Below are 25080 nucleotides of genomic sequence, written 5' to 3' on the forward strand. Positions count from 1 at the left end.
TTGCTTGTCCAGGCTTCCTCAGAAAATTGATGACTAGCCTCTCTCTAAATATTTTCCATTCACTCTGACAGAACTTTTGCTCTGCAGCATTACGACTCTAAAAATATTTTCATGAAATTTACTGGAAACTTAGATTCATTGCTCAGAAATGAGTGCGAAACCACTTAGCCTATAAGGCAAGAGAGACCTGTATTTGCTCTCGTTGGGCCATAAAGCAATCTTACCTCAGGTATTCCAATAACTACAGCTGCTTGAGAATGAGAATTGTGATGTGTTCACAAAAATAAATCTTTGTAGCTTTTCCCAAGGTGGGAGACTAAGACCAGTCCCTCATTCCTTTTAAATTTGAAAACCAAATTCTTGCCTCTATTTAACCCAGAGCCTATGTTGTTCTGGCCCAGTCCATCCATTTATTTATTTTTATATTTGTAGACCACCTTTCCTACATAGCAACATCTTTGTCAGAGTGGCTCCTAGAGGAACAATTGATCACAGGGAGGTTGCAGAGCCCACAGGGTAAGCGTGACATCAAACATTCTTCTATATTAAAAACAGAAATGACTTCCCAGGATCTTTACTGCAGAGGTACTTGCTTCACTTTTGGGAGGATGGTTAACATAAGAAATTTCTAAAGTTTTGGAAGAGGTGAAATCCTTTAGGTTCTCTATTTCAATGTATCTACAGCCCTAAACAATAATGCTTTCACTACCAATTTGTTACAATCTGATAACAAATTAAAGTAGGTGAAGTTTCTTATTTGCCAGTTTAAAATAGGAGAAAAAATAGAAATGTCTCTAGTTCCTCGGAGTTGAGCTTTGGCAGATGTGCAGACATTTTCATTTGTAGATATATTTCACAGTCTTTCTGAGTTGTGTGGTACCGCCTTTCCTCATGCATGCTCAATCATATCTGACTCTTTGCCACCCTGCTGTAGCCCAGCAGGCTCCTCTGTCCATGGAGTTCTCTAGGCAAGAATACTGGAGTTGGTTGCCATTTCCTACTCCAGGGGATCTTCCCGGCCCAGGGATTGAACCTGCTCCTTTCCTCAACACACTTTAAACAATGCCTCAGGAAAAGTTTAACACTGAAAACACATTGCAGATTATTTTTGTGTTTGGGAGTGCAGGTTCTCTGACCCATGTGGTGACAGATGGTATTTGCACAGAGCTGCAGGTGTTCCCATTTCCCCACTCCTGCCTTAACAACATATTACCATGTTTCTTCATCATGGATAAACATAGAAGTGCTTTGAAATACTGCCTGAAGAGGTTGAAAGAACAGGTGAAGACATATAATTAATGAAGGAGCATTAAGCCAAGAGTCAGGAAACTTGACTTTCAGCCTAAGTCTATCACAACAGGCTTTGTGACTTTGGATAATTCATTTGCTACCTCTGGCCCTTAGTTTCCTTGTCTATACAATAAAGCAGAAACCCTAGATGATTTCTTTGGTCATTTCCCCATCCAGCCTTTTAAGAAACTCAAATCAGATTCTTGGAAATCCTGGTAAAATTTGTGTCACTAAATTTTAATATTTTATTTATAAATGAAGTGTACTTCATTTCAGTCAAAACATTCAAAAATACTTTTTTGCATATATGTATACCTTTTTTTTATATGTGTATGTATATGTATTGGAGAAGGCAATGGCACCCCACTCCAGTACTCTTGCCTGGAAAATCCCATGGATGGAGGAGCCTGGTAGGCTGCAGTCCATGGGGTCGCTAAGAGGTGGACACGGCTGAGTGACTTCACTTTCACTTTTCACTTTCATGCATTGGAGAAGGAAATGGCAACTCACTCCAGTATTCTTGCCTGGAGAATCCCAGGGACGGGGGAGCCTGGTGGGCTGCTGTCTATGGCGTCACACACAGAGTCGGACATGACTGAAGCGATTTAGCAGCAGCAGCAGCAGCAGCATGTATCTGTATATATATAGTATATCAACTACATGCCAGGTGCCATGCTGGGTGACTCAGCATATGAATAAAAAGAGGACCCTCAGTGAAAGAGAGCTTATACTCTAGGGAGATAGAAATTAAATGAAAAAGGAAATACAAGGTTACATCATCACAACTATGATAAAAGTTATGCAAGAAAAAGCACAGGTTTCTTTTGTTATTGAAAGCTTATTATACAATTTGGCTATCTAGACCAAGTGCATGCTTTGTTGGATTTGGCTTAAAATTTTCTTATATATTTATTTCCAAAGAGTATATTATTTTTCACATGTTTGTTTTAGGAAGAGTCAGAACACAAGGTTGCAATTTATGAAGCTGTTTCATAGCATCATTTATATCCTGAAATAGTACATGCGAGAATAAATTTTGTCATAATTGTTGTTCTTGTTTTAGCTAATTCATGTCCTAGTTATGTCACTAAGTCACATCCAACTCTTTTTTGACCCTGCTAGGCTCCTCTGTCAGTGGGATTTCCCAGGCAAGAATACTGGAGTGGGTTGCCTTTTGCTTCTCCAGGGGATCTTCCCAACCTGCATTGAACCAGGGTCCTGGAACAGCAGGTGGTTCCTTTACCATTGAACCACCAGAGAATCCCATATCATAATTAGAGCCACCTAAAATTACGCTGGGTCTGTTTAGGGCAAAACATGGAACATCAACACAGTTTTCTGGCTTGTCTTGGTGACTTTAGTTCCAGACTAGCTTTTTAAAGATGTTAGTAGAGTGAAAATATTGGACGATAGAGATAACAGTTCTTACCAGAGCAAAGGGCAGATGTGCTTAGAGTCTCAGAAGATAGGCATGATTACTGCCCAGTATAGCTCAGTTGGTAAAGAATTTGCCTGCAGTGCAGGAGACCTGGGTTCAATCCCTGGGTTGGGAAGATCCCCTGGAGAAGGAAATGGCAACCCACTCCAATATCCTTGCCTGGAAAATCTCATGGACAGAGGAACCTGGTGGATTGCAGTCCATGGGGTCACAAAGAATCGGGCACGACTGAGTGACTAACACACACACACACATAATAAAGGTAACAGTTCTTCACACCCTGAAGAAAGGGGAGGCACATTTAATACTCATTTAAAAGATCTGAGTATCCTAGGCTCAGGACTCCTCTTCTGTGACAAAATCCACTAAGTTAATACAAATGTGCAGATAATATTTAGCCCTCCTCTTGTCACACTGTGGGAACTGGAGCTTGGGGAACAATGCAAAAATTGCCAATATTCTGATTGGTTTCTGATATCACTAAGAATCATGAACTGTCCTTTGTCTTATGTCTTCTAATAAGATCCATGAGTTTGTTGCAGGTTAACTTGGTAGTTTGCAATAAGTTAAATTTTTAGACCCTTTAAAGCTTTTTATTATAGCTAACGGAGAGGTAGGAACAAGAGGTTTTTTTTTTTTTTTTTTTTTTGGGCCACACTGCACAGATCTTAGTTCCTTGACCAGAGATGGAAACTGTGCCCCCTGCAATGGAAGTACAGAATCCTAACCACTGGACCATCAGGGAATTGCCAGAACAAGTGTTTGTGTTTGCTGTTTGTTGAGGATGGCAAATTCTAAAGCACAAACAAGGTATATTATTTGAGTCTTGCCTGAAACAAATAACTGTGACTTGGAAGAGTTTATGTTTCTTGTTTCAAAGAGAATTTTTTTGCAGAAAGGATTGCCTGTCTATTTCATAATAACAACAATAATAATTAACATGCATTGTCTGTTTATTTCATAATAATAACAGTTAACATGCATATCCTTGGTTGATTAGGTATTACTTCCCTAGTACATGCATCACTTTTTTTAATCCTCAGAAAAACCAGTGAGGTAGGACACAGCAAGGCTCATAATTTTGACAACCATGCCTTCTATTTCTTCTTGTTCTTGCTTCAGGCTTTTTGGTCATTCCGCTCATCCACATAGTCATGCTAGTTCTCACCTTATCCATGTAGAAAGCTGTGGCCCTTGGTGGTCTCGGAGTAATCTAGGACTCAGGATGAAACTCTGTGAATTCCACCCCGCCGCCACACACACACAGCTTGTGGCATTCTGTGGAGGGACACACCTCTTCCTGTCAGCACACAGGAAGACCAGTAACTCCTGGCCAGGATATACATTATTTAACTTTGTCCTTAATGACCTCAGGCCAAAACATAAGTCCATACCATCCTAGATAAACCAGAGTCACTCTTTCTCAGGACTCACTCATTAACCTGTGGTTACAGGAGAGTGAAGTATTGTTCTGAAGCCAAGTACATTTGGGGGGTCAGTTTTCTTGATTTTCAATATATTACTGTTAATAAGGGTTTCTAATGTATACCAGTGGCCACAAACTGGCTTAGGTGCCACACATAATCTCAATTAGTCTTCATAATAACCAACAAAAAAAACTAAGTTTCACAAAGATTAAGAAAATTTCAGTATAGGATAAACAACAGAATATAGTCATTAAAACTTTGGTTCTGGAGTCAGGTTAAGTATGGATTAAAATTCTGACTCTACTTTCTGCTAGTTTTGACTCCATTGCTAAACCTTAATTTCCTATGTGTATAAGGAGAATAATAATTGTACTTACTTTATAAGGATAGTGTAAGGATTTAATAGGAATGCTCCTATTCCTATGGAGCTTTGAATCAAGTCTACTGAATCATAACTGCTCCTGAAATATCTGCTCTTATTGGTATTAATTACAATTTAAGGTGAAAAGTGAATGAGTCCGTGGCTTGAACTTGGAATAGAATTACCAGAAAAAAATACAGGACACACAGTTAGACCCTGAATTTCAAGTAACAAATGAATAATTATTTTAGTATAGGTAAATGCCATATATTGCTTGGAACATCCTTATGCTAAAAAATTATTCACTTTTTGACACTAAAATGTAACTGGACATGTTACAATTTGCCTAAATTTGATATTCTTATCCTTAGGTTTAATTAGTTCTAAAAACCCGACTATACAGCATTAAAGAAAAACTGGTTATTTCTATACTATCTATATCATCTCTATTTCCTGGGTTTCTTCTTATTATTAACAGTCACTGGAAAATAGTTGTGAAAAGGGAGACATGAAGAAATTCAAGTAACATAATATTATTGTTATCATCCCTGACAAAATGTAAGAAAAGAGAAGAGGAATTAAGTGATTTAAAAAGTGTCAGGTGCTAACTCTTCTGTGGGGGAAGCCTTCCTTGAGTTTTCCATGTTAGGTTATTTAGCCCCTTCCGTGCTTCATACATTGCCAGGAAATGTCCGTCCACCACAGAGATCCCCAGCCTCTGAGATCTGATGCCTTAGATTTGATGATCTAAGGTGGAGTTGATATCATAATAATAGAAATAAAGTGCACAATAAATGTAATGTGCTTGTATCATCCCCATACCTGCCTGCCCCGCTCCCTAGAAAAACAGTCTTCCATGAAACTGGTCCCTGGTGCCAAAAATGTTGAGGACTGCTGCTCTTCCAGAACTTTTCATACCCACCAGAGTTCTCAAATATGGTTCTTCATCAGATTCACCTGGAGGGCTTATTAAACCAAAGATTGTTGGATCCCACTCTGAGATTCTGATTCGACAGATTAGGGTGGGCCTTAAGAATTTGCTTTCTAACCAGCTTTCAAGTGATGTTGATGCTGTCCAGGAGCCACAGTTTGAGGACTTTGCTTCTACGGTGATCATCAGTTCACTCTTTTATCCTCTGACTAGATGGTAAGATCCTTGATAGTGAATCTGATGTTGACTTCTCTAAAGTCAATTTTCCAAAAGTCAATTCACCAAAGATTATCTCACTAACTCCTTACAGACTTATTCTTAGTATGTTTGTTTTGCCCTTGTCAGATCTAGCACTGGGCCCTGGAGAAAATCTGGCTGTGCTCTAGAAAATCGCCTAGACTCTGTATTTGCCATACAGCCTGTGGCTGGCCACGAGGTGGGGTACAGTGAAGGGCAAAGACAACAGAAGTGGATGGGACATATACCCACCACTCGACAGAGGCTAAAGTACCACACACACTAAAGTGAAAGCACATCCAATATCCAATCACCTAAATACGGCAGAATCAAAGTAAGAGCAGACATAAAAATAAAAATTTGGTAAAGTACACTTTCACTGATATAGTCATTTAGTGAATTAATATCAGGAAACCTTTTTATTGTTGTCCTTGTATTGTGCTGTGCTTAGTTGCTGGTCATGTCTGACTGTTTGTGACTCCATGGACTGTAGCCTGCCAGGCTCCTTTGTCTATGGGGATTCTCCAGGCAAGAATACTGGAGTGAGTGGCCATGCCCTCCCCCAGGGGATCTTTCCAATCCAGGGATCGGACCAGGTCTCTCAGATTGCAGGTGGATTCTTTACTGCCTGATCTACCAGAGAAGTCCCATTTATCAAATTAACTTTGATCTTTCTTTGGGTAGGAATTATCTTGTTTATATATTCACAAAACATGGAATTGGATGTAGCACTTCTAAATATTTAATAATTTTTGTTTAGTCCCTGGTGGCTCAATGGTAAAATATCCTCCTGCCAATGCAGGAGACACAGGTTTGATCCCTAGGTCAGGAAGATCCCTCGGAGAAGGAAATGGCAACCCACTTCAGTATTCTTGCTTGGGAAATCCCATGGACAGAGGAGCCTGGTGGGCTACAGTCCATGGGGTCACAAAGAATCAGATATAGCTTAACAACTAAACAACAACAAAATTGAATAAATGGATTTGCACAGTTCAATTAGCCATGGTGTTCTTGAACATTATAACTGAATAAATGAAATAGTATTGTTCAAATATAAAAAGGAAGGAAATTAGTTTTTCCTGTAAGATGGGCCAGAGTGACCATTGCAGAATTAATGCAATATGTCCAAATGAAAAGTATGTCTTCTGAAAGTACTTTCTATTCTTTAAGATTATGATTTAATAAATTCCAATTTTTCTTCTGGCAACAATTTTTTTTACTGACTTACAATGAAAGGATTTTACCCAGGTTAGAAATCGCATTGAAAAAAAAAAGTCAAAATCAGCTTGTCTACATTGTTACCCTGCCTCCCAAAGCTATAGTAATGTGGATGTTTCTGTTGAGCTGGAAAACTTTTTGTTGCAGTGGAGGATGTGGTGAAGAAATACTGATAATCATGATTCATTTCAGGGATGCTTAAGTTACACATAATTGAAAGTGTGGAAGACAGAATTACTTTCTTCCTATGTTCCACAAATTAGGAATTCCTGTGTAGTTCAGGAGTAAAGTATTTATTATATGGTCTGGAAATCTTTCAAATATAAATATCCTTTTTAAAGTCATCTTATATCATAGAATCTCATAATGGAAAGAGACTTGAAATACTATATGCTTAATATGCATACTTTAAATGGAAATTCCTTTATGTGATCCCTGTCTATTTTTCTCTCAGGTACAGAGAGCTCACTACTGCACTTTGTATATATACAAGAGGCTTAGGCGCACTAAAATTTGATCTTCCTTTGGGCTAAAATCCAATTTTACTAATAAGGTAAATGTTAAGATAATTTATTCACTTATTTTTCTCAATATGTGAATCATAGTCATTTTCTGAGCTGTGGATAGGCACTGGGAAACAAAACAGGAAAGCTATGGTCTTTGCTCTCAAAGTCCATATAGTTTAATGGGCTCATATACATGAAAGCAAATAATACAAAGATTGATTAGATGATGGTACATACAAAGTGTAGTGAGCACTTAGAAGAAGGGGTTCCTACATTAATCCTGAGGGTAGGAGAAGATGCTGTGAATTAGGAAATGCTTAATTGATATTTAAAGTGTAAGTTGCATTGGAGTCAGGGAAACAGCATGAACAGAAGTAAAGATATTGAAATGACCACTCTGTGTTCTGGAGCACAGACTATGTGCCTGTTGGAGGTGGGGTAAGTGGTGTTAAAAGGAGAGTTGCAGGCATGGTGAAACATATAATAAGTATAGGCAGAATATTCAAATGAGTTTATATTTCACATTGTTGGAGACATTAGAATGTGTTAAGCAAGGAGAAGTAACATGATCATATATTTATGTGAAAGAAATACTTTTGGCAACACCCTATAAGATACATTAGTGTTCAGTTCAGTTCAGTCACTCGCTCGTGTCTGACTCTTTGCAACGCCATGAACTGCAGCATGCCAGGCCTCCCTGTCCATCACCAACTCCCAGAGTTCACTCAAACTCATGTCCATCGAGTTGGTGATGCCATCCAGCCATCTCATCCTCTGTTGTCTCCTTCTCCTCCTGCCCCCAATCCCTCCCAGCATCAGAGTCTTTTCCAATGAGTCACCTCTTTGCATGAGGTGGCCAAAGTACTGGAGTTTCAGCTTTAGCATCATTCCTAAGAACAATTAGCAAAGTGAGATGTTCACTGCAACTGTCCAGACCAGATTAGAAATAACAGTGAAGAGAGGAAGAGGGAGTAGTTTGAGCATTTATTGATAAGTATTTAGAATACCTCTTTGGAATTGATAAGATTTGGTAAATAATTGTTTTTGAAGGAAAAGGGAAATAAATCAATGTCATAAAAACACAAGTTCTGTGACTTAGACCCTTATTCAGTTCAGTCGCTCAGTCCTGTCCGACTCTGCGACCCCGTGAATTGCAGCACGCTAGGCCTCCCTGTCCATCTCCAACTCCTGGAGTTCACTCAGATTCACGTCCATCGAGTCAGTGATGCCATCCAGCCATCTCATCCTCTGTCATCCCCTTCTCTTCCTGCCCCCCCTCCCAGCATCAAAGTTTTTTCCAATGAGTCAACTCTTCGCATGAGGTGGCCAAAGTACTGGAGCTTGAGTACTGGAGCTTCCTTCCAAAGAAATCCGAGGGCTGATCTCCTTCAGAATGGACTGGTTGGATCTCCTTGCAGTCCAAGGGACTGTCAAAGTCTTCTCTAACACCACAGTTCAAACGCATCAATTCTTCAGCGCTCAGCCTTCTTCACAGTCCAACTCTCACATCCATACATGACCACTGGAAAAACCACAGCCTTGACTAGAAGGACCTTATTCGGCAAAGTAGTGTCTCTGCTTTTGAATATGTTCCCTAGGTTGGTCATAACTTTTCTTCCAAGGAGTAAGCATCTTTTAATTTCATGGCTGCAGTCACCATATGCAGTGGTTTTGGAGCCCAAAAAAATAAAGTCTGACACTGTTTCCACTGTTTCCCCATCTATTTCCCACGAAGTGATGGGACCAGATGCCATGATCTTCATTTTCTGAATGTTGAGCTTTAAGCCAACTTTTTCACTCTCCTCCTTTGACTTTCATCAAGAGGCTTTTTAGTTCCTCTTCACTTTCTGCCATAAGGGTGATGTCATCTGCATATCTGAGGTGATTGATATTTCTCCCGGCAATCTTGATTCCAGCTTGTTTCTTCCAGTCCAGCGTTTCTCATGACGTACTCTGTCTACATAGAAGTTAAATAAGCAGGATGACAATACACAGCCTAGACTCTTATTACTCATGGACCAACCATATTGGCATAATCAAGAAACTTAAAACGCAAATTCTTAAGCCTCTCTCCAGACCTACTCAATCAGAATTTGCATTTTAACTGGATCCCCAAGTGATGTTTTCCCTTTTAACATTTGAGAAGTACTAACTGAAGCAGTTTGAGCATTCTTTGACATTGCCTTTCTTTGGGATTGGAATGAAAACTGACCTTTTCCAGTCCTGTGGCCACTGCTGAGTTTTCCAAATTTGCTGGCATATTGAGTGCAGCACTTTCACAGCATCATCTTTCAGGATTTGAAATAGCTCACCTGGAATTCCATCACCTCCACTAGCTTTGTTCGTAGTGATGCTTTCTAAGGCCCACTTGATTTCACATTCCAGGATGTCTGGCTATAGATGAGTGATCACACCATTGTGATTATCTGCATTGTGAAGATCTTTTTTGTACAGTTCTTCTGTGTGTTCTTGCCACCTCTTCTTAAAATCTTCTGCTTCTGTTAGGTCCATAACATTTCTGTCCTTTATCGAGCCCATTTTGCATGAAAATTTTCCTTGGTATCTATAATTTTCTTGAAGAGATCTCTAGTCTTTCCCATTCTGTTGTTTTCCTCTATTTCTTTGCATTGATCGCTGAAGAAGGCTTTCTTATCTCTTCTTGCTGTTCTTTGAAACTCTGCATTCAGATGCTTATATCTTTCCTTTTCTCCCTTGTTTTTCACCTCTCTTCTTTTCCCAGCTATTTGTAAAGCCTCCCCAGACAGCCATTTTGCTTTTTTGCATTTCTTTTCCATGGGGATGGTCTTGATCCCTGTCTCCTGTACAATGTCACAAACCTCATTCCATAGTTCATCAGGCACTCTCTGAACTGTGGTGTCAGAGAAGACTCTTGAGAGTTCCTTGGACTGCAAGGAGATCCAACCAGTCCATTCTGAAGCAGATCACCCCTGGGCTTTCTTTGGAAGGAATGATGCTAAGGCTGAAACTCCACTACTTTGGCCACCTCATGCGAAGAGTTGACTCATTGGAAAAGACTCTGATGCTGGGAGGGATTGGGGGCAGGAAGAGAAGGGGACAACAGAGGATGAGATGGCTGGATGGCATCACTGACTCAATGGACATGAGTCTGAGTGAACTCCGGGAGTTGGTGATGGACAGGGAGGCCTGGCGTGCTGCGATTCATGGGGTCGCAAAAAGTCGGACACGACTGAGTGACTGAACTGAACTGAACTGAACTGAACTGAAGTAGACTGTACAAGAATGCCATGCACTGAAACACAAAACCGCAGAGGAAAACATAGTTGGCTCCTTTGGCAGTTGGGTGATTCAGAGTAGAAGAGGAGAGGGGGTAAATTTAGTTTAGGCATATTGAAGCTTGATTTGTCTGTGGAAGATCCAGTTTAAAGAGTCATTATCTGAAAAATTATAGAACTAAGAATAGATGCTATTTCAGAAACCATCAGAGAATAGGAAATCATGAAAATTATGGGATTAGAGGAGATTGTAGGCAATTAGAAACCAATTACTTTATGATATTGATTTTCGATTCCTAATCTTTGGAAGGGGCTTCCCAGATGGCTCTGTGGTAAAGAATCTGCCTGCAATGCAGGAGACCTGGGTTTGATCCCTGGGTTGGGAAGATCCCCTGGAGAAGGAAATGGCTACCCACTCAGTATGCTTGCTTGGAGAATACCCATGAACAGAAGAGCCTGGTGGGTTACAGTCCACGGGGTCACAAAAAGTGGGACACAACCAAGCCACTAGAAGATTTTCAAGTCAGTTTCCTTAATTTGAATCATTTGAGAACACATCAGAGGTAGCTAGTTCCCAAAGATAGCCTCAAACAACTTTCTCCTCCTCATATATGCATACTTCTCCTCATATAAAAAGGTGGGACTTACTGATCTTCTCCTTGAAATTGGATTGTCCTTGAGACTCATTCTGACAAAAAGAAGCAATCAGAAGTGACATCTAAGGACTTTGTAACCCAGGCCTTAAGAGGATGAACATCTTCTACTTCCTTTCTTTCTAAGTCCAAACAACACAGAGAGGCTATGTAGAAGAGAATGGAGGCATTCCTAAAAATTACTTTAAATGAAGATTTCAGTGCTGTATCACTGACTACAGATCAATAATTCATTCACTCATTCAACTGTGCTCCTTATCAAAGCATGACGGCTGTCCATCCTCTTAACTGAATCTAGCTTTCCAGTATCTTCTCCCTCTGTGAACTTCTTCCTGAACCATGACTTTTTGGTTGTGTCCATATTACCTCTTATGGCAGAAACTGAAGAGGAACTAAAAAGCCTCTTGATGAAAGTGAAAGAGGAGAGTGAAAAAGTTGGCTTAAAGCTCAACATTCAGAAAATGAAGATCATGGCATGTGGTCCCATCACTTCATGGGAAATAGATGGGGAAACAGTGGAAACAGTGTCAGACTTTATTTTTGGGGGCTCCAAAACCACTGCAGATGGTGACTGCAGCCATGAAATTAAAAGAAGCTTACTCCTTGGAAGGAAAGTTATGACCCCTTGATACCATATTCAAAAGCAGAGACATTACTTTGCCAACAAAGGTCCGTCTAGTCAAGGCTATGGTTTTTCCAGTGGTCATGTTTGGATGTGAGAGTTTGTCTGTGAAGAAAGCTGAGTGCTGAAGAAGTGATGCTTTTGAACTGTGGTGTTGGAGAAGACTCTTGAGAGTCCCTTGGACTGCAAGGAGATCCAACCAGTCCATTCTGAAGATCAGCCCTGGGATTTCTTTGGAGGGAATGATGCTAAAGCTGAAACTCCAGTACTTTGGCCACCTCACACAAAGAGTTGACTCACTGGAAAAGGCTTTGATGCTGAGAGGGATTGAGGGCAGGAGGAGAAGGGGATGACAAGAGGATGAGATGGCTGGATGGCATCACTGACTGGATGGATGTGAATCTGAGTGAACTCCGGGAGTTGGTGATGGACAGGGAGGCCTGGAGTGCTGCGATTCATGGGGTCACAAAGAGTTGGACATGACTGAGCGGCTGAAGTGACCTGATACTAGACTGTGCTCTGTTCTCCATCTCTTTGGCATATACTTTCACTCATTTACATGGTTTCCCAGGTTTGTTCTGTTTTCTTCTCACTCTATTCTCCTGCAGTAATTGTACATATCTTTCAGAGTTTGTGTCAAATAGCACCTCCTTGGGTTCAGATGCCTTCTATACCACTACTCCAAGCTAATGACCCACTCCTTTCGAATTTAGTGTCTTTTTAGCCATTTTCACCAATTAAGCATTTGCATGTACTGTGTTACATAGTTTAATCACTACGTCTCTCTTTTTCAAATAGTTAAATATGTGTATTTGTTAAATATGAGTGGTTGTTATATAACTATTACAGTATTTTTTGTATTCTGCAATTGAGATGTTTTGTAATAAAACATTAAAAATATTTATGAAACATTTTATTTATTTTTTTATTGAAGTAGAATTGATTTACAATGTCTTAGTTTCATGTATACAACATAGTTATTTTATATTTTTGTAGATTATATTCCTTTTAAGTTTATTATTAAATATAGCCTGTATACCCTGTGCTATGTATTACATCTTGTATCTTATATTATACCTAATAGGTTGCATCTCTTAATCCCCTTGCCCTGTCTTGTAGCTCTCCTTCCTTTCCCTACTGGTAACCACTAGTTAGTTCTCTGTATCCATGAGTCTGTTTTAGTTTTGTTGTATTCATTTATTTTCTAGATTCCACATATAAAATAGACAGTAATTATCTTTTTCTGTCTAATTTACTTCACTAAACATAATAACCTCTAGGTCCATCCATGTTATTACAAATATCATAATTTCATTCTTTTTATGGCTAAGTAATATTATATTGTTCGTGTGTGTATACATATATACACGTGTATATATACATATATGTACATGTGTAAGTTTGGGTATATATATATACACACACACAAACATATATATACATATATACATATATATGTATATACTCAGTTCAGTACAGTGGCTCAGTCATGTCCGACTATTTGCACCCCATGAACCGCAGCACACCAGGCCTCCCTGACAATCACCAACTCTTGGAGTTTACCCAAACTCATGTCCATTGAGTTGAAGATGCCATCCAACCATCTCATCCTCTGTCATCCCCTTCTCCTGCCTTCAATCTTTACCAGCCTCAGGGTCTTTTCAAATGAGTGAGCCCTTCGCATCAGGTGGCCAAAGTATTGGAGTTTCAGCTTTAACATCAGTCCTTCCAATGAACACCCAGGACTGATCTCCTTTAGGATTGACTGGTTGGATCTCCTTGCAGTCCACGGGACTCTCAGAGTCTTCTCCAACACCACAGTTCAAAAGCATTAATTCTTCAGCACTCAGCTTTCTTCATAGTCCAACTCTCACATCCATACACGACTACTGGAAAAACCGTAGCCTTGACTGGATGGATCTTTGTTGACAAAGTAATGTCTCTGCTTTTTAATATGCTGTCTAGTTTAGTCATAACTTTCCTTCCAAGGAGTAAGCATCTTTTAATTTCATGCAGTCACCATCTGAAGTGATTTTGGAGCCCCAAATATAAAGCCAGCCACTGTTTCCCCATCTATTTGCCATGAAGTGTTGGGACAAGATGCCATGATCTTAGTTTTTGGAATGTTGAGCTTTAAGCCAACTTTTTTACTCTCCTCTTTCACTTTCATCAAGAAGCTCTTTAGTTCTTCTTCACTTTCTGCAGTAAGGGTGGTGTCATCTGCATATCTGAGGTTATTGATATCTCTCCCAGCAATCTTGATTCCAGCTTGTGCTTCTTCCAGTCCAGCGTTTCTCATGAGGTATTCTGCATATAAGTTAAATAAGCAGGGTGACAATATACAGCCTTGACGTACTCCTTTTCCTATTTGGAACCAGCCTGTTGTTTCATGTCCAGTTCTAACTGTTGTTTCCTGTATATAGGTTTCTCAAGAGGCAGGTCAGGTGGTCTGGTATGCCCATCTCTTTCAGAATTTTCCACAGTTTATTGTGATCCACACAGTCAAAGGCTTTGGCATAGTCAATAAAGCAGAAATAGATATTTTTCTGGAACTCTCTTGTTTTTTCCATGATCCAGCAGATGTTAGCAATTTGATCTCTGGTTCCTCTGCCTTTTCTAAAACCAGCTTGAACATCTGGAAGTTCATGGTTCACATATTGCTGAAGCCTGGCTTGGAGATTTTTGAGCATTACTTTACTAGCATGTGAGATGAGTGCATCTGTGTGGTAGTTTGATCATTCTTTGGCATTGCCTTTCTTTGGGATTGGAATGAAATCTGACCTTTCCAGTCCTGTGGCCACTGCTGAGTTTTCCAAATTTTCTGGCATATTGAGTGCAGCACTTTGACAGAATCATCTTTCAGGATTTGAAATAGCTCAACTGGAATTCCATCACCTCCACTAGCTTTGTTCGTAGTGATGCTTCCTAAGGCCCACTTGACTTCATATTCCAGGATGTCTGGCTCTAGGTGAATGATCACACCATCATGATTATCTGAGTTGTGATGGTCTTTTCTGTACAGTTCTTCTGTGTATTGCTGCACCCTCTTCTTAATATCTTCTGCTTTTGTTATGTCCATCCCATTTCTGTATTGAACCCATTTATTGAACCCATCTTGCATGAAATGTTCCCTTGGTATCTCTAATTTTCCTGAAGAGATCTCTAGTCTTTCCCATTCTGTTGTTCTCCTCTATTTCTTTGCACTGATCACTGAGGAAGTCTTTCTTATCTCTTCTTGCTATTTTTTGGAATGTTGCATTCAAATGGGTATATCTTTCCTTATCTCCTTTGCTTTTCACATCTCTTCTTTTCACAGATATTTGTAAGGCCTCCTCAGACAGACATTTTGCTTTTTTGCGTATCTTTTCCATGGGGATGGTCTTGATCCCTTTCTCCTGTACAATGTCACTAACCTCTGTCCATAGTTTATCAGGCACTCTGTCTATCAGATCTAGTCCCTTAAATCTATTTCTCACTTCCACTGTATAAGGGCTTTTATTTAGGCCGTACCTGAATGGTCTAGTGGTTTTCCCTGTTTTCTTCAATTTCAGTCTGAATTTGGTAATAAGGAGTTCATGATCTGAGCCACAGTCAGCTCCCAGTCCTGTTTTTGCTGACTGTATAGAGCTTCTCCATCTTTGGCTGCAAAGTATATAATCAATCTGATTTCAGTGTTGACCATCTGGTGATGTCCATGTTTAGAGTCTTCTCTTGTGTTTTTGGAAGAGGGTGTTTGCTATGACCAGTGTGTTCTCTTAGCAGAACTCTATTAGCCTTTGCCCTGCTTCATTCTGTAGTCCAAGACCAAATTTGCCTGTTACTCCAGGTATTTCTTGACTTCCTACTTTTGTATTCCAGTCCCTATTATGAAAGGAACATATTTTTTTGGGTGTTAGTTCTAAAATGTCTTGTAGGTCTTCATAGAACCATTCAACTTCAGCTTCTTCAGCATTACTGGTTGTGTAGACTTGGATTACTGTGATATTGAATGCTTTGACTTGGAAATGAACAGAGATCATTCTGTAGTTTTTGAGATTGTGCCCAAGTACTGCATTTTGGACTCTTTTGTTGACTATGTTGGCTACTCCATGTCTTCTAAGGGATTCCTGTACACGGTAGTAAACGTACTGGTTATCTGAGTTAAATTCACCCATTCCAGTCCATTTTAGTTCGTTGATTCCTAGAATGTCAATGTTCACTCTTACCATCTCCTGTTTACCACTTCCAATTTGCCTTGATTCATGGACCTAACATTTCAGGTTCCTATGCCATATTGCTCTTTACAGAATCGGACCTTGCTTCTATCACCAGTCACATCCACAACTGGGTATTGTTTTTACTTTGGCTCCTTCCCTTCATTCTATCTGGAGTTATTTCTCCACTGTCTCCAGTAGCATATTGGGCACCTACCCCACTGGCGAGTTCATCTTTCAGTGTCCTGTCTTTTTACTTTTTCATATTGTTCATCGGATCTCAAGGCAAGAATACTGAAGTGGTTTGCCATTTCCTTCTCCAGTGGACCACATTCTGTCAGACCTCTCCACCATGATCTGTCTGTCTTGGGTGGCTCCACATGGCATGGTTAGTTTCATCGAATTAAACAAGGCTGTGGTCCATGTGATCAGATTGGCTAGTTGTCTGCCATTGTGCTTTCAGTGTGTCTGCCCTCTGATGCCCTCTCTCAGCACCTATCCTCTTACTTGGGTTTACTTGGACATGGGGTATCTCTTCACTGCTGCTCCAGCAAAGCGCAGCTGCTGCTTCTTCCCTTGGATGTGGGGTATCTCCTCACAGCCGCCGCTCCTCATCTTGGACGTGGGTTCTCTCCTCCCGGCCACTCCTGCACTGTGCAGCCCCTGCTCCTATATATACTATGTCTTCTTTATTCATTCATCTGTTGATGGACAATGAGCTGCTTTCATATCTTATCTGTTGTAAACAATGCTGCTTTGAACATTGAGGTGCATGTATCTTTTTCAATTAGTGCTTTTGTTTTCTTCAGATGTATACTTAGAAATGAAATTGCTAGATCATGTGATAATTCAATTTTTAATTTAAGGAACCTCTGTACCGATTTACATAGTGGCTGTGCCAACTTTTAAACTCACCATCAGTGAACTGATGTAGAACTATTCCCTACACCCTCACAAACATTTCTTATTTGTTTTATTTTTGATGATAAGCATTCTGACAGGTGTGTGATGATACTCACTGTGGTTTTGATTGCATTTCCCTGACAATTAGTGATAATGAACATCTTTTCATTTACCTGTCAGAAAAAGTTTGGAAAAATGTCTATTTAGATCTTTTGCCCTTTTTTTAAAGTTGCTTTTTTTTTATGTTGAGCTTATGAAATATTTATACATTTTGGATATTAACCCCTCCTCAGACATATCACTTACAAATATCTTTTTTCCATTCAACAGATTGTCTTTTTGTTTTGTTGATGGTTCCTTCACTGTGCAAAGCTTTTAAGTTTATTAGGTCCCATTTGTTTATTTTTTAAATTTTTATTTATTCATGGTTGTGCTGGGTCTTTTTTGCTGTGTGGGCGTTTTCTCTAGTTTCAGTAAGTGGGGGCTACTCTCTAGTTGTGGTGTGCAGAGTTCTCATTGCTGTGACTTCTCTTGTTGCAGAGCACAGGTTTTAGGCATGCAGCCCTCAGTAGTTGGCATGTGGGTTCAGTCATTGTGGCTCCTGGGCTCTAGAGCACAGGCTCAGTAGTTGTGATGCAGAGGCTTAGTTGCTCCATGGCATGGGGGATCTTCCCACATCAGGGGTCAAACCTGTGTCTCCTGCATTGGTAGGTGGATTGTTTACTACTGAGCCACCACACAAGCCGTCATTTGTTTATTTTTCTATTTCCCTTGTGTGAAAAGACAGATGCAAACACATGTTGCTATAATTTATGTGAAAGAGTGGACTACCTATGTTTTCTCCTAGGGTTTTTATGGTTTCTGGTCTTATATTTAGGCCTTGAATAAATTTTGAGTTGATATTTATATATAGTGTGAGAAAATGTTATAATTTCATTCTTTTACATGCAGTGGTCCAGTTTTCACAGCACCACTTCTTGAATAGTTTTTTATCAATTGTATAGTTTTACTTCCTTTGCCATAGACTAAATGACTATATGTGCACTGGTTTATTTATGGGATTTATTTATTTATGGGTTTATTTATTTTGTTCCATTTATCTATGTGTCTGTTTGTGTGTGTGTGTGTGTGTGTGTGTGTGTGTGCCAGTACAGTACTGTTTTGATTTAGTAGTATAGTCTGAAATAAGAAAGTATGAAATCTCCAGCTTTTTTTTCCCCCTCAATAGTGATGTGGCTATTCAGGGTCTTTTGTGGTTCCAGATAAAATTTAGGATTATTTGTTCTAGTTCTGTAAAAAATGTCATGGATAATTTTTAAAGCATTCCATTAAATCGATAGATTACTTGGGGTACTGTGAATATTTTAACAATATTCTTCCAGTCCATGAACACAGGATATCTTTCCATTCATTTGTGTCTTCAGTTTCCTTCATCAACATCTTATGGTTTTCACACTATAAGTCTTTCACCTCCTTGATTGTTTTTTCTTAGGTATTTTATTCTTTTTATAATTGTAAATGGGATTATTTCCTCAATTTCCCATTCTGATATTTCATTGTTAATGTATAGAAAAGCAACAGATTCCTGTATGTTACTTTTATATCCTGCAACTTCAGTAAATTCATTTATTAGTTCTAATAGTTTTCTGATGAAAACTTTAATATTTTATATACATTGTATCATGTCTTCTGCAAATAGTGAGAGTTTAGTTATTACCTTCTAATTGGATGCATTTAATTTCTTTTTCTTGTCTGATTAGTGTGGGTAGAGCTTCCAATACTATTTTAAATATAAATAGTGAGACTGGGTATCCTCAATTTTTTCCTTGCTCTTGATTTCAGAGGGAAAGCTTTTAGTTTTTCATCATAAAGTATGATATCAGCTATGAGTCTGTCATAAATGGGCTTTATTATTTTAGATATTTTCTGTCTATATCAGCATTGTTGAGAGTTTTATCATGAATGGGTGTTTAAAGAAAGTGAAAACTGAAAGTGAAGTCACTCAGTTGTGTCTGACTCTTTGTGACCCATGAACTGTAGTCGGGCAGGCTCCTCCATCCATGGGATTTTCTAGGCAAGAATACTGGAGTGGGTTGCCATTTCCTTCTCCAGGGAATCTTCCTGACCCAGGGACTGAACTCGGGTCTCCCGCATTACATGCAGACTCTTTACCATCCAAGCCACCAGGGAATACCTTTTCTGCATCATGTGATTTTTTTCTTTCTTTTTGTTAATGTGGTGAACCACATTGATTGATTTGCTGATATTGAAACTTCCTAGCATCCCTGGGACAAATCCCAGTTGGTTGTAGTGTATGATCCTTTTTATATATTGCTGCATTCATTTTGCTAGCATTTTATTGAGAATTTTTGCATCTGTATTCATCAGGAATGTTGATCTATAATTTTCTTTTTTTGTAGTGTCTATCTGGTTTTGGTATCATCAGAGTAATGGTAGCATCATAGAAGGAATTTGGTGGTGTTTACTCTTCTTCACATTTTCTGAATAGTTTGAACTCATCTTTATATGTTTGGTAGAATTCTACTGTGAAGCTCTATGGTCCTGGATTTTGAAATTTTTTGATTACTGATTCAATTTCAGTACTAGTAAGAAGTCTTTTCATATAATCTATTTATTCCTGATTCAGTTTTTGCAAGACAGTACATTTATAGGAATTAATAAATTTATTCTAGAGTATTCAATTTGTTGAAAATGAAAGTGAAAGTTGCCCAGTTGTGTCCAACTCTTTGTGACTCCAGGGACTATACAGTCCATGGAATTCTCCAGGCCAGAATACTGGAAGTGGTAGCCTTTCCCTTCTCCAGGGGATCTTCCAACCCAGGGATAGAATCCAGGTCTCTGGCATTGCAGCTGGATTCTTTACCAGCTGAGCCACAAGGGAAGCCCAAATAACTATTCATAGCATTCTCTTATGAACATTTGAAAATATTTTCTGAACATATTCTCTTATGAATATTATAGAGCATTCTCTGTAATATTGGTTGTAATTTCTCCTCTTTCATTTCCTACTTTGAGTCTTTTTTTTCTTAATCAACCTAGCTCTTGGTTTAGCAATTTGTTTATCTTTTTAAATAACCAACTCTTGATTTTACTGATCTTTTCTATTGCTTTCTGCCTCTGTTTTATTTATTTTCTCTCTGATTTTTGTTATTTCCTCCTTTTGCTGACTTTGGTTTCTTTGAGCCTATCTAATTCCTTTAGATGATAGATTATGTTGTTAATTTAGATTTTTCTTTTTTTGTGAGGTATGTCTGTATTGCTATTAATCTCTTTTTTAATAACTGTTTTTGATGCATCACACAGATTTTGGGAACATGTTTTTATTTTCACTGGTCTCAAGGTAGTTTATGATTTCCTCTTTGATTTCTTTAGTGACCAGCTAGGTTTTTAGGTAGGATGTTTTTCTTTTCCACTGATTGGTACTTTTACTGTTTTTCTTCCTGTAATTGATTTCTAGTGTTATATTTTGTAGTTGGAAAAGCTGCTTCATGTAATTTGTATCTTTTAAAATTTGTTGAGATTTGTTTTGTGGCCTTGCATGTGATCTATCCTAGAAAACATTCCATGCACCCCTGAAAAGAATGTGTATTTTGCTCCTTTTTATTGGAATGTTCTATAGATATTCATGAACTCCTACTAGTCAAATATGTCATTTAAGATCACTATTTCCTTAGTAATTTTCTGTCTGGATGATCTGTCCATGATGTAAGTGTGGTGTTAAAATCACCTATTATTATTAATATTATTGTCAGTTTTTCCTTTTATGTCTGTTAATATATGGTCTATATGTTCAGGTGCTCCTATATTAGGTTCAAAAATATAATGAGTGTTATATCCTCTTCTTGTATTCAATGCTTTATCAGTATATAATGTCCTTCTTTTTCTTTAATTGTATTTAATTGTATACTTTGTTTTAATGTCTACTTTTTTTTCTGATGTAGGTATGGGACACTAGCTTCTTTTCCTTTCCATTTGCATAAAATATCTTTTCTTTATCTTCCCATTTTCTGTCTCTGTGTGTCTTCAGCTGTAAAGTGAGTCTCTATTGAAGGGAACATATAGATAGGTCTTTTAAAAAATCTAATCAACTACCCTATGTCTTTTAACTGGAGCGTTTAGTCCATTGACATTTAAAATGACTGTCAGTAGGGCAGTACTTTTTGTCATTTTGTTAATTATTTTATGGGTTTTTTTTGGTCATTCTTCTCTATTTTATTTTTAGTTTATTTCATTTGGTTTGATGATATTCTTTACTATTGTTTGTTTTCCTTTTTCTTTAGTTTTTATAGATCTATTGTAGGTTTTTCAATTTGTGGATACTATGGAGTTCATATTTGCTGACCTATAACTATTTCTACTGAATGAAACTGATAGTTATTTAAGCTCAAACACATTCTAAAAATTCTACACCTTTTATTCCCTCCCATCCTGTTTTATGTTTTTGATACTATACTTTACATCTTCATGTATCTGTTTATTATAGTTGTAATTGATTTTATAATTTTTGTCTTTTAACCTTGTACTACCTTATTTAGATTTTAACCCCCTCACAGCCTTTACCATTTATTTGTCTTTGCCAGTGGGATTTTTTCCTTCCTATAATTTTTTATTATAACCTTTTCATTTTCATTTAAAGAAGACCCTTAACATTTCTTGTTAGGTCAGTTTAGTACTGATGAAGTTAGTTTTTGTCTGAGATCTCTCTCTCTTTCAATGTGAATGTTAACTTTTCTGGGTTACTTTGGCCACCTGATTTGAAAAACTGACTCATTGGAAAAGACCCTAATGCTGGGAAAGACTGAAGGCAGGAGGAGAAGGGGAGGACAAAGAATGAGTTGTTTGGGTGGCATCACTGACTTGATGGACATGAGTTTGAGCAAGTTCCAGGAGCTGGTGATGGATAGGAAAGCCTGGTGTGCTGCAGTCCACGGGGCCATGAAGAGTTGGACACAACTGACTGACTGAACTGAACCAACTTTGCTGGGTAGAGTATAATAGTGCAGATGATAGCCTAGTGGAGCTTCCCATCTAGGTGACTGTTTTTCTCTTGCAGATTTTAAAATTCTTTACCTTTTGTCATTTTAATTATGATACGTCTCAGTGTGTATCTCTTTGGGTTCATCTTCTTTGGGACTCTCTTTGCTATTGCACCTAGATGTCTGTTTCCTTCTTCAGATTTGGGAAGTTTTAAGCCATAATTTCATCAATATATTTTGTACCATTTTTTCTCTCTCTTCTCATTCTGAGACCTCTCTAATGTTAATGTTAGCATGCTTGGTACTGTTTCAGAGGTCCCTTAGACTATTATTTTGTAAAAATTTGTTTTTCTTTCTGCTATTCTGATTTGGTAATTTCCATTATCCTTTCGTCCAGATCACTTACATTTTCTTTTGTCTCACCTAACTGCTGTTAATTCCTCTAATGTATTTTTCATTTCAATTATCATATTTTTAGCTCTGACTGGCTCTTTTTGTATTTTCTGTAGTTATTCACTCAGTTGTGTCTGACTCTTTGTGACTCCATGGACTGTAGCCTGCTAGGCTCCACTGTCCATGGGGATTCTCCAGGCAAGAAACTGGAATATTTGTCATGCCTACCTCCAGGGGATCTTCCCAAGCCAGTTATCAAACCCAGGTCTCCCTGCATTGCAGGTGAATTCTTTACCACTTGAGCCACATCATTCTTTGTTAAAATTCTGACTGTGTTCATCTATCCTTTTCCCAGTTAGCATTCTTGTTACTATTGCTTTGAACTCTTTGTTGGGTAAGTTATTTACTTCTGTTTCATTAGGGTTTCTTTCAGGTCTTTTCCTTGTCTTTTCATTTGAAACACATTTTTCTGTCTTCTCATTTTTTTTTAACTTTTTCTGTCTCTATGAAATTAGGTGAAACAGTTACCTGTCTTGGCTTTGAGAATGTGTCCTTGTATGGGGATGTCCCTATGCAACTTGCATGTACCCAGTGGCTTTGGTGGGAGAGCTAGATATGAAGTGAGCATCAGCTGTAGCTTTCCCTAAGGTGTGCTGGCAGTCATTGACTTGGTGGGAGGTAAGGCTGGAGTTGGTATGCCTAGAGCCAGAATCAGGTGCTGACTAGGGCTTGTCCTATACTCACTGGCCATCCCTGACCTATTAATGATGGGATTGGTGCCCAGAAGTCTGGAATAGGAGCCATGAAGGATTTGGGTTTCTCTGGGTGTGATGTTAGTCTCACGTTGATTTGGAGAATGACTGGATCGTCAAGTTCTGTGATTATTTCAACCCCTCTTATTGCCCCACACTCACACTGTGTGCATGCATTGGTTAAATCCTGAGTGGAGCAGAAGGGGTTGGTGCCACACCAATTAGCTTGCCCCATCCCCTCCCAAATGTGCACACTCCTGATGTGGTGTTTTTCACCCTGATGTTACATTTGCTCCATCCAAATTATGTGTAGGGACACGTGAACTGGCAATGGCTGCCTCCACCCCGATCAGAGGAGGACTGGGGTCTACATCAGCTCTGTTCTCTCCAGGTGTATGCACTCCCAGTGACAGCCTCTCCCTTGGTGGGGGCAGTGCTGGAGCAAGAGCCTAGAGCAAGAGCCTGCTATGGGCTGGGGGGCACTGAGGTGGTCGGATAAGCCAGGCATTTTTCAACCTTTTGCTACCTGACTGTCTGAGAATAAGTAATTCTGAGTGTGAATTCTTCACAGGCATTGGAATCTCAGTTTCTTACATCCCTATGGTAAGCCCCACTCATTCTTAAACCATTAAGGGATTTGTCTTCATAGTGTCAGATATCAGGGCTAGGGTACCTAATATATGACTTGAGCCCCTCACTAGCAGGGAGGATCCCCCAGCCCATGATATCCTCCTCCTCTTCTGTATTCCCCACTAGGGGTACAGATACTGACAAGATAACTTTGCCCTGCCTACCAGACTCTGTGTGTATCTTTCTTTATAGCCTTGCTTATAGAAGAGCTATTCTTCTCACCCCCAGGTTGATTTCAGTGAGAGTTTCTCTACATGTAGTTGTAATTTTACTGTGTTCGTGAGGGGAGGGGAGCCCAGTGTCCTTATACTCTGCCACCTCTCTTCACACACAGTGTGCCTATAATCCACAAAACAAACAACCACCAACAAAACACAAAACCTAGAGGCACTGTTACTATTTCCATTTCATAAACGAAAAAACTGAGACCCAGGGGATTATGTAACTTTCCTGAGGTTAAGGATAGAATAGGAAATGGCAACCCACTCCAGTATTCTTGCCTGGAAAATTCCACGGACAGAGGGGCCTGGTAGGCTACAGTCCATGGGGTCACAAAGAGTCAGACATGTCTGAGCCGCTGAGCACACACACGAAGATGGAACTGTTAAATTGCAGAGCTAGAATTCTAGTCCAGGCTAATCTAACTCTACTGGCTAAAATACCACATTACCTTGTCTTTTTCTATGGGGCACAGTTTACTCTTATTTGTAGCTTTATTAGGCATTCACAATCAATACATTTTAAGCTGACAGAGAGTGCACAAGCACTCCCATAGTCCCTGTATTTAGCAAGGTTCTCACTTCTTTGCTAAGTGATTTGCTAAATTGACATAGTTTAACTCAGGCTAGTGAGGTATACCATTTTAAAGAAATTTCTATATGGATACTTTAAGGTGCCAAAGGTGAGAGAAGAATTACATCCTAGTATTCCCTGCCTTAAAACTTAAAATAAATCTAGAAAGGGAAGATAGATGTTACCACCACTCTGCTAGCATAAATGGAGTTTTTTTTTTTTAAAAAGTGCTCCAACAAAGCTCCTTTTCCCAGCTAATCACTTCCTGTGCAAGCATCTATCTCAAATATTTTCTATTCCTTCCATGTTAATGGGGATCAATGTTCCCAAAGTTGATATACATTGAGACAGCAGGTGTACCTAAGAAAGGAGGGAACAAGAGCACTTACTGCATGGTGAAGTCTAATAATAGAAAATTTATTCACCTGGCACTCACTGTATTAACATTCAGGATGAGCTCATTGTTTTGGCAATCAGCGTGCT

This window comes from Capricornis sumatraensis, chromosome 2 (genome assembly GCF_032405125.1).
Source record: "Capricornis sumatraensis isolate serow.1 chromosome 2, serow.2, whole genome shotgun sequence".
NCBI classification, from domain to species: Eukaryota; Metazoa; Chordata; class Mammalia; order Artiodactyla; family Bovidae; genus Capricornis; species Capricornis sumatraensis.